Genomic DNA, 9,707 nt, shown 5'->3' with positions numbered 1-9,707 from the left:
GCTTCGTCCTTTTTGTTCTTTTGAAATCAGAAGTCGGTGCAGCGAGCGGCTCCCATCGTACACGAGGAATCTTCTCGCTCTCTAACTCATCCCTCTTCTCTCTGCTCCCTTTCCAGTCTGTTCTCCTCTCCTCCCTCTCCCTCACCAACCAGTTACAGGTCACCTGTTGATAAATATAGAAATGAAACAGCGGCGGTTGAGTCCGTGTTCATAACAGCAGAAAATTACATAAATTGCAACTGTTTGGCAACTTCCCCACTTTGTTTTGTGCTGGGAGTTTGTCGGCATAAAGCTGTAGAATTGATTGGTGATAGTCCTGCTCAGAGCGCAAGATGCCCCCCCCCCACCACGCCGACCCCCCACATTGAGTGACTCATCTGGATGGATCAATGGTGACACGACGGAAAAGAGCTGAGCGTCAGCTGACATGCAGAGACGGGCAATCACCATAACTTAACCGGCATCTGTCTGAATGTGATGTAAAACTTTTATTATTATGGAAGGACGAGGTGGGTGGGGGGGATTTATTGTGCTATGCCACACCAAACACAACGCGCACACACACACACACACACACACACACTCCAGCTCAGAGGGGCACCAGCTGATCCTCTGAGATTTAAGCGAATAACAAGCTAGCACATTACAAGCAGCTGCCAAAATTAAATCACGGCCACAACGCGGCTCCGGATCCACTGCATGTACACGTGCCAGTATGATGCGTCACCAACGCACACGTACATACACACAAACACACACAGGCAACTGCAGGAAAAATATATTTTATTTGCTCTATGCATCCTCCTTTGCCTCTGATGACACATTCTACATTTAGCCTGCAGGCAGCATCACAAGCTTTTAGACAGAGACCGGCTGATAAATTGTTTTCTGGATGCTGCTCAAATGTGAGTTTTGCTCGTCCCTCTCTTTATCTCTGCTTGTTTGTATACGTGTGCATACGTGTGTGTGTGTGTGTTTGCATTGACTAGGCACAGTGAACTTGCTGAAAGGCGTGAAGGCGATCTGTAAAAAATTGATCCACTATCTCCTCTTGGAATAGCTAACCCTCAGCACTGATGACTTTAACAAGCCTCCCCTCGCCTTATGGGAGCGCAGATAGAAGAGAAAGGCAGAAATTAAAGAGAAGTTTGGTTTTCGCAGGTAGAGAGAGAGATGAGCAGTATCAGGGAATGATTTTCTAAGTGTGTGATTTATGGTTCCGCGCCGTGGAGAGTAAAAGCCTGAATTAAACTAACTTTCCATAAAGCTGTGAGGGTCTGCATGACATAAATTTTGTCACTTGGCCATGTCTGCCACCAGAATTAATGACAGCATGGCATTGTTGAAGGTGAGCTGGTGGGGGGGTGCAGGTAGCGAGTCCAGGTTTTTTTTTTTTTTAAATCTCTAACTGGATCCTGGATTTTCCAGAATCATCAGTCCGCTTCGAGCACTGGACCCGGGCTTAAACCTGCATTCTGTCTAATGACCATCAGGGGGGCGACTCCCTGGCTGTAAAAATAAGTCAGATTGTGGTGAAGTCTATGGAAAATGTCTCTCCTTTTGCCTGATTCATATAGCTCAGTCAACGTTTTCCTGATGAGTTTATGGTCTCGGTCTTCTTCAATACAACATCACGCTCACGTTTGAAAGCTGCTTTCATCCACCCAACCCAACATCATCATCATCATCATCACCACAACCAACAGCTGTCGCCTAGCAACAAGCCCTAATGAAGAGGTCACAATTAGCCACTGGCGGGCAGAAAAGAGAATAGCACAACGAGCTTTCATACGTGCCAGCATGCTAACATGCTAACACTGCTAACGCTAACGACATAGTGAAGGGGAGGGCAGACGGCAGAGGGGGAGAAACTGGGTGAAAGTCAAGGATTGTGTTGTCTCTGAGCGGTGTCATCATCAATTTAACATATCATCCATCATTGCTCTGCATTACAAACACACACACACACACACACACACGCTGCAGATATGAAACCAAGCCTGCTCACTATTATTTTTCTCATGTAATCATATTGAATTACTACTGAGAAACCACAGGAATCCTCTCACAACTTCTCATGCACATGCACTCACTCTTGTGCCAGAACTCCTTAAGCATTATAATAAATGATGATATATAGTCCACACACACACACACACACACACACCACACACACAGCACAGAGTGGGCACACAGCACACTGCTAATGGATTGGATCTTGTGAGCACCATCACACGGAAGGCAAGCATGATAAATGGTATTTGCAGAACATGACGGGCCTAATATCTGAGAGTTTATACTAATCTGCTGTGCGCACACACACACACACACACACACACACACACACAAGCACAAGACCTTCATTTTTACCAAAAAACACACCTGATGTACATGACAGCTTGAATTTCCCACAAAGACAACAAACAATGACTGTCATATAGCGTGGGTTCCCAAAGTGAGGTCCAGGGGCCTCCAGGGGGTCCAACAGACTGTTCCAAGTGTCCCAATATACAAGTCCACTTAATCCTAATGAACTGTGATATCTTTTAAAAAGTAGCTTCACTTTAAGACCCATAAATACAAAAAAACACACCTTTGTTTATCACAGTGTTTTACAACATTCATTTCCTAGTTTTCCTCCAACTCACCCCTCAAAAATCACTGAGAAGTCGATGAGCCACCCGAGACACTTCCTCTGAGTTATGACTCTGCTGCGCTCCACCGCTGAGGATCGCTCTGAAGCCCTGGCTAAAAGTTAGCTCACAGCTGAATACGGTCTAAATGCAGATGTTAAATGTCCATACGGTCTAAAGGTAGACCCCCGTGTGGTCTTGATTAGAAATCAGGTGTTGGTCTATAAAAACACAGTTAAGGTATCACTAAGTAAGCTCTCAGTCCACAGAGAAATGCTCACCTTGATTCATAAACTGAGCCGTCAGGACTTCCTTCATGTTGTGATGTCACAACGAAGCAGTCACGCCCACCTCGCCTGCTAACCTTACAGGAGCTGCTCTGTCTTTATTAGTGTGGGTTCTTAAAACCACAAATATGTATTCGTACGGATATCGACCCTTCAATGTGGGAGCTACTGCTCTAACCTTTTAACAATAAATCAGTCGATGGCTGATCAATAAGTGGAGGCCTCTGACAGAGCAGCTCTCCTCGACTTTGATGTGGACGCTGCTTTGGAAAATCATTTGATAAAAAACTGCTCCTCAAACGTTTGGATTCGTGGCGGTTGATTGATTTGAAACGTTAGGAAAACCAAAAAAGAAAAGAAGGAAGCTGAAACTGAAAGGAGCATTTTAAGCTTTGTTCATCAGCACGAGGTGGTGGGGGAGTGACAGGCTTTAGTGCTTTGGAAGCTAACACGTCGTCACATTAAAATCGTTCCCCTTGGCCCGAGAAAGCAGCCAGATTTGTTGCTACAGTGAGAAGTGAAGTCACCTGGGGTCGACATCGTCAGCCAGCCGAGCTGCAAAGTTGCCAACGATTGCCAGAGGGCACATTACAAAGACCATAAAAGCTATCTGTTATTACTAACTCTGTCTGTATTATTTACTGTTGAATCAATAGTAACAACAAAAAAAAAAAAAAAAAAACACACTTCACCTTCTGCTCTGTAGACACATGTGACCTGGAAAAACCACCACAAAGCCTTTCCTCAAAACCGACCCCTCACTTACACTCAGAGCAAACTCCTCTTTTTCTGCAGCTTGTGATGATATTTGGTGGCAACCAGAAATAAGAGCTTAGGGAGGAAAACTCGGGGGCTTTTATCTCTGCCGGGGCGAGTTACGTCACCTGAAAGCCCTCTATAAATGGGCCTATTATCCCCCTAATCAAAGTGGTCACACAGTCTGCCCCAGAAGCTTCACGGCTCTCTGAGGGTGCGGCGTGGGAGTCAGCCCCCTCCAGCCTTATCACCAGCCGCCAGAGGCTGCAGTAGAGTGCCACGGTGCGTTTGTGCGGGCTACACATTTGGACACACAGCTCAAGGAATCTATCTATACAACAGCACAACAACACCCACGCTTCTTCCCTCCTCCCTTTTATTCCTCTTTTCTGGTATTGATATTAGAAATAATTACAATAATAAATTCAAGTGTTCCTGACATATATTAAACGTCCCACATGAGCAATATGACAGAGCCCTTCTTTAAGGAGGACGTTATATTTATGTTATTATTAAAACAGACCAACAATTAGCCTGAAAAAGCTTTGAAAGCTGACCCCTTCCTGTCCGTTGCACACACACACACACACACACACACACAGATTGGCAGGTATGAGGACCTCATGCTGTAACTCCATTAACCTTAATGACTCCCAGAAGTCTTTTTGGACAGAGAAGCTGCCAAGCCACATTTCAAATATTGAATTTTTCTTTTCTTCTTTCTTTTTTTTTTTATCCATTCAGGTGTTCAGGTTTACTGGAACTATTTAACTTGGCCCACAAATTCTTAAAGTTTAAATGTATGACATTCAATTAGAAGCTGCTTTAATGGGCAGGGGATGTTAATTAATTGGTTCAAGTGACGTTCAGGTTCAGGTCTTTTCTGGGTTAAAACAGCAGCATTCAGCCTGTGTGGTTTGAAATGGAAGTCCCTGTGGGGGAGAGAGAGAGGAGGCTCTGGGGGTAAATCTGGAGTTTGGGGCAAAAACCGAAACAGGCAGAGATCACCGGAAGAACTAAAACTTTCGGGCTGCTGGCGCGTAAAGATGCAAATTAGGAGGCTGAGAGAGGCAGGGGGGCATTTCCAGGATTCCCACTTTCTCACGTGGCTTTAAACGAAACATTTACCAATAAGCTGATTTCCCGATGCTGCAGTCTGCTGCTAAAACTTCAGACCAGGCGCGTCCATGTGGAGACGGCGGCGCGTAAAGGCGGACGGAGCGGACACTCCGGACCAGCTTCGTGACTCTCAAGTTAAACTGTTGTTACACAAAAACACACAACATCATCAGCTGCCGGGAGTCCAGCAGCCCGCCGAGCTCCGGATCACACCGACCGGTGGAGCAGCAGCAGCAGCTCGGAGGAAACTTACCTGGTGGAGTCAACCAGGATCCTCCAGCGGGGATAGAGATGTGCCCCCTTCCTTCAGTGTGTGTGTGTGTGTGTGTGTCTGTGTGTGTCTGTGTGTGTCTGAGGGCAGATGGAAGCAGATCCACTCTGCTAAAGGTCCGACTGGATCGCCCTGCTCCCCTCCGGAGAGATGGGCTCACTCCGGGATCCGCACCGCTCTCTGCCGCCGCTGCAGCGCACAGCCTCCGATGTATGGAGGAGAGGAGGAGGGGAGGAGAGGGGAGGGAGGGGGGAGGAGGGGGGAGGAGGAGGAGAGAGGAGGAGGGAGGGGGGGTCCTTCATTAACAAGGTAAACTGCACACACACACACATTTAAACAAATATGAAGCCTTAAATACAGTTTTTTCCTTTCATTTCCATTTGCTGCATTTTTTAATTGGTATTTGTGAGTGATTATGAAGCCAAATGCATTTTTTATTATTATTATTATTTTAATTATTAATAATTAACTTTTTAAAGTAAAAAGTTTCACATGTAAATGCTTCCGCTTATTAGAAGTAGCTGAGCTACTAGAGACATATATTAGCTCCTGCTGTCTCATCATTTTAAGAGGTCACATCATGTCTCACTTTAACGCACCATGTATAAATAAGGCAGTTACACTCTGCTCACAGCTTCATTATTAATGGAGCGGTCAGTCTCGTCCTTACTGTGTTGGAGTTGCAGAGCTGATATGATCCCTGCAGCTCTGCAGGTCGAGCATCAACTCATTCCCAAATGAGCGAGTCTATTCTGCTGATTGATATTACAGGGCTGCAACATTTTACAGCACCACCACATCACCAAGTCTGTTTTAATAAATCTTATGGTCTAAACAACCGCTAAACGATAGCCGTGAAATTGGAGAACATTTATCTCCATGTAGCCTGAAAGTTGCACAAACAAAACTAATGACCAAAAGGTCAACTAAATATTATTATGCAAATGTGTCGTGTAACTAACTGCCCATTTCATTACCACAATTGTTTAGTAAGAGAAAGAAATAACTGATTTTGGAGACATTATTATTTCTGACCTTTCGTTTGTTGACTTATTGATGAAAAAGAAAAAACTGCCCAACAGAAGGTGCTAATTTAAAAAAAAAAAATGCATTTGATTACTAAAGAAACGCATTTTAAGACGTTAGTAAAATGGCACACAGCAATAAGAGGAAAAAAAAAATATTAAGAAGAACAGAGAAAAATAATGTGTTTCAGGTGCTGTTGGTGAAGGTTAATGACCCAGCTGAGGCGGAGGACTCGCCATCGAGCTACTTTGTAGGTCAGAAGTGAGACGGTGTGAAACACTTTAGGTGGATGATCGAGACGCAGGGTGAAGTCTGGAGGAAGATGATGGGCAAGAGGGAAAGTGTGAGGGCAACAGGTGGAAAGAAAAGGGCTTCACAACATCCACGAGCTAAAACACGACACTAATGTGTTAGCTGACCTGATGCTGCCTGCGCAGAATTCAGTGTCCTTTATCAACATTTTTAAATTATAATGGAAAAAAAAAAAAAAATCACAGTCACCATCAAATCCATTTTAGCATGTTTTCGCTCAGTGTTTTAGTTTTGACTGTCAGGTTCGTCCTCGCTGCTCTTATCAACCCCAGTCAGCTGTTTTCAGTTTAAAAGCCTCTCACTCGCCCTCTGCTGACCTGAGGGGGGGGCTCATGAGGTGGAGAGTGTTGTCCATTAACGGGGAGGCTGCCGCATGTCAAAGCGGTTTTGGGGCACGAAGCTGAACCTCAGATTGGTCCTGATGGATCGCTGGCGTGTCTGTGCAAAAAAACCCAAAACAATATCAGGCAGTTAGCAAGTGAGCAAAGTGGAGAGTCCAAACGAGTAAAACTCACGGAGATCGCCGGACGTTCTTCTGTGACGACACATTTCTGAATAATTAAAGATAACCTGGTTAATATTCAGGGAGTCCAGCTGTATGTTCATTCTGGATCTGAGAAGTCAAGCCAACACTCAAGTGTCTTAAAACTGCATTCTATCCAATGAAGTGTTGAAGTCTATGGGAAAATGCCCCTCCTCCTGCCTGATGAGTTTATGGTCTCAGTCTCTAGTTTACAGTCTTCAGTGCAACATGATGTTCATTCTTTAAATGAAGCTCCATTTAGAGGAAAACAGAGCAGGAAGGAGGGGCGGGGTTAGGGGGCGGGGCTACAGTGTGACAGATCAGGTCGGATCCATCTTCTCCTCTAAATATGGTTTCTTCTGGTTTCAAAAAACCAAATGGCCGACGTACGAATTACAAACTGGAGGCTTCAAAAAGGCAATTTACGTGACTCATCTGATCTTATTGGCCAATTCCCTTTACAACCTTTTAAGGCGGCTCACGCTGTCCACAGTGCCTCAGTTAGCGGTTTTAACATTCGTCCTGATGACTTCTTGATGATCTGACATTTTCATCGGCTTCTTCTGCAAACGACGGTGTGTTATGTTCCCTCCTCTTACAGACGGTTTCCTGAGCTGATTTGCTTTTTGCTTGGGGACCATTTTACCCCCCCCAGTTTCTGTGCTTATTTCCTAACAGGTAACAACGGAGGGGGTGGACACTGCCTATAATCAGTGAAGCAGCTGATTCGGGTTCAGCTGTCAGCTCGCACAGAGGCAGGACACTCTGCAAAATGATGCCACAACATTGGGCCTGCAGACCTGGAATTATAACGAGCACCACAGCAGCGCAGGGACAACGGCCAGGTGGGGGGGGGGCTGATGATGAGCAGATGAGCTGGGATCAACAGTGGAGTTCGGTGGGGGTGGGGGTGTATGGATGAGTGGCGCCCCGGTCCCTCAGCTCTTTGATTCAGCCTCAGCTTTTATTAGACTGTTATTTACACACCTGCTGCCACGGGGAGATTCAAACACACACACACACCACACACACGTCTGAGCTAAACTGCCCCAAACACTTCCGCTCGACAATAATCGAAAAGTCGGGATGAACTGGAGACTTCAAGTCTATTTCTGAGTGTCTAAAAATATCCTTTTGTCCTGGTTCACCTGATTCATCAACGTCCCTGATGGAGCTGAGCCCATAATACTTAAATTATATACAGCAGAAAGTGAGCTGATTCCAGGAGAACACATCAGCTGGACTGAGTGGCACATTCCTCTTGGGGGGGGGTGTGGAATTAGAGGTAGCTTTCAGGTTTAGCTAAACTGAAGATGGATGGAGGATTCTTGCCCAAAATGTGAAACAACTTAGATAAGAGGAGGGGGGTGGGGGGTGGGGGTTCCCTCCCATCTGCTCAGCACCTGATCCTGACCCCACCCCATGTGTGCACCCCCTCCTCCATCTTCCTCTCAGACAGACTAATGGGGAGCCGGGAGCACCATTTATATTCCTCACCCCCCCTCGGCACCCTACCTCAGCTATCTGATAGGCCGAGTCGACCCCCTGGAGGGGTTGAACAGATGTGTGTGTGTGTGTGTGTGAGATGTTGGTTCAGCTCAATGCAGATGATTTACAATCAGCGTATCGCTGTAATATTTCAGAGCAGACTGACTTTGTTTTGATTGATTGGACATCATCTTTTCTTAAATGCTCCTCAAGTTTTAAACACAAAAACTATTTTTGTAAAAGATAGAAATGATTAAATGAATTCACGTGATTGACGAATGATAAGAAGCCGCAAGTAATTATTTCCACATAAAATAATATATAAATATTATACAGGTTTGTTTAGCAGCTTTTATTCTGTTAAACGTATCAAGTCTTGTTCTGTGTGTAGCTAAGCTTATCACCAACGTAGCTGCTTTCAGGACCGAAGAGTGGACTTTTTGCTTATTTAAAGTATTAAAGGGCCACAAAGTGTCCTGTCAGTGTTTTTGTCCATTTTTCCAGAACGCTTACAACCTATGTGGAAAGAATCTATTAACGTTTAACAGAGATTTCCCGGCGACATCACGAGTGAAATTACCGTAATTAGCTGTGAAAACTTCTCAGTTTTCAGAAACCGCTGGGATTTCTCCAATACAGCAAACATTTGCAAACTTAAGTTAATTGGTAGTGCGGTGGCTGCGGGCTTAGAAAGGTTAGAGGCCATTTTTGTTAACTCTGGTTAATGCAGTAATAGATAGAACCAATCATAATAAAAATAGATGCGTCTTCTATCTTGATCTACGATCTGATGATACTATCTGCACAGAATGGAGACACAAACACAAAAAGAGAAACTGAAAGCATTTGATAGCAGCAACTTATGAAATTATGCTGATGCTCCAGTTTTGCAAAGTACAAACACATTTCCAGAGGACCTAATGAAAATCCCCCCGATGCAAACCTGGAAGGCGTGTTGGTTTTTACTTCAATATAATTCAGTTGTTGAGTTTTTTTTTTTTTTTTTTTTTTGCCTTGTCAACTTTGTCTATTAATATGTATTCACATTGGAACCGTTCTGCACAGATCCTACGAGGTAATTTGAAAACTGTCAGATGTGTTTGTTTATACTTGTTGGTTGGTTTTCCAGGCTGAGAGAAACCAATCTGTGCCGAACTTGATACGATGGCGTGAATGTGAGCGCGTACAAACAGTGCAAACAGGAGAGGATGTCCAAATTTACCCCCCGCACAGGCAGACACGTTCACCAGAATAAAATAAGATTCTTCTAATGTTTGCCAGTTCATGCTTGA

The sequence above is a fragment of the Echeneis naucrates genome, chromosome 13 (assembly GCF_900963305.1).
Source record: "Echeneis naucrates chromosome 13, fEcheNa1.1, whole genome shotgun sequence".
Lineage (NCBI taxonomy): Eukaryota > Metazoa > Chordata > Actinopteri > Carangiformes > Echeneidae > Echeneis > Echeneis naucrates.
Note: the sequence above shows the minus strand (reverse complement) of the source record.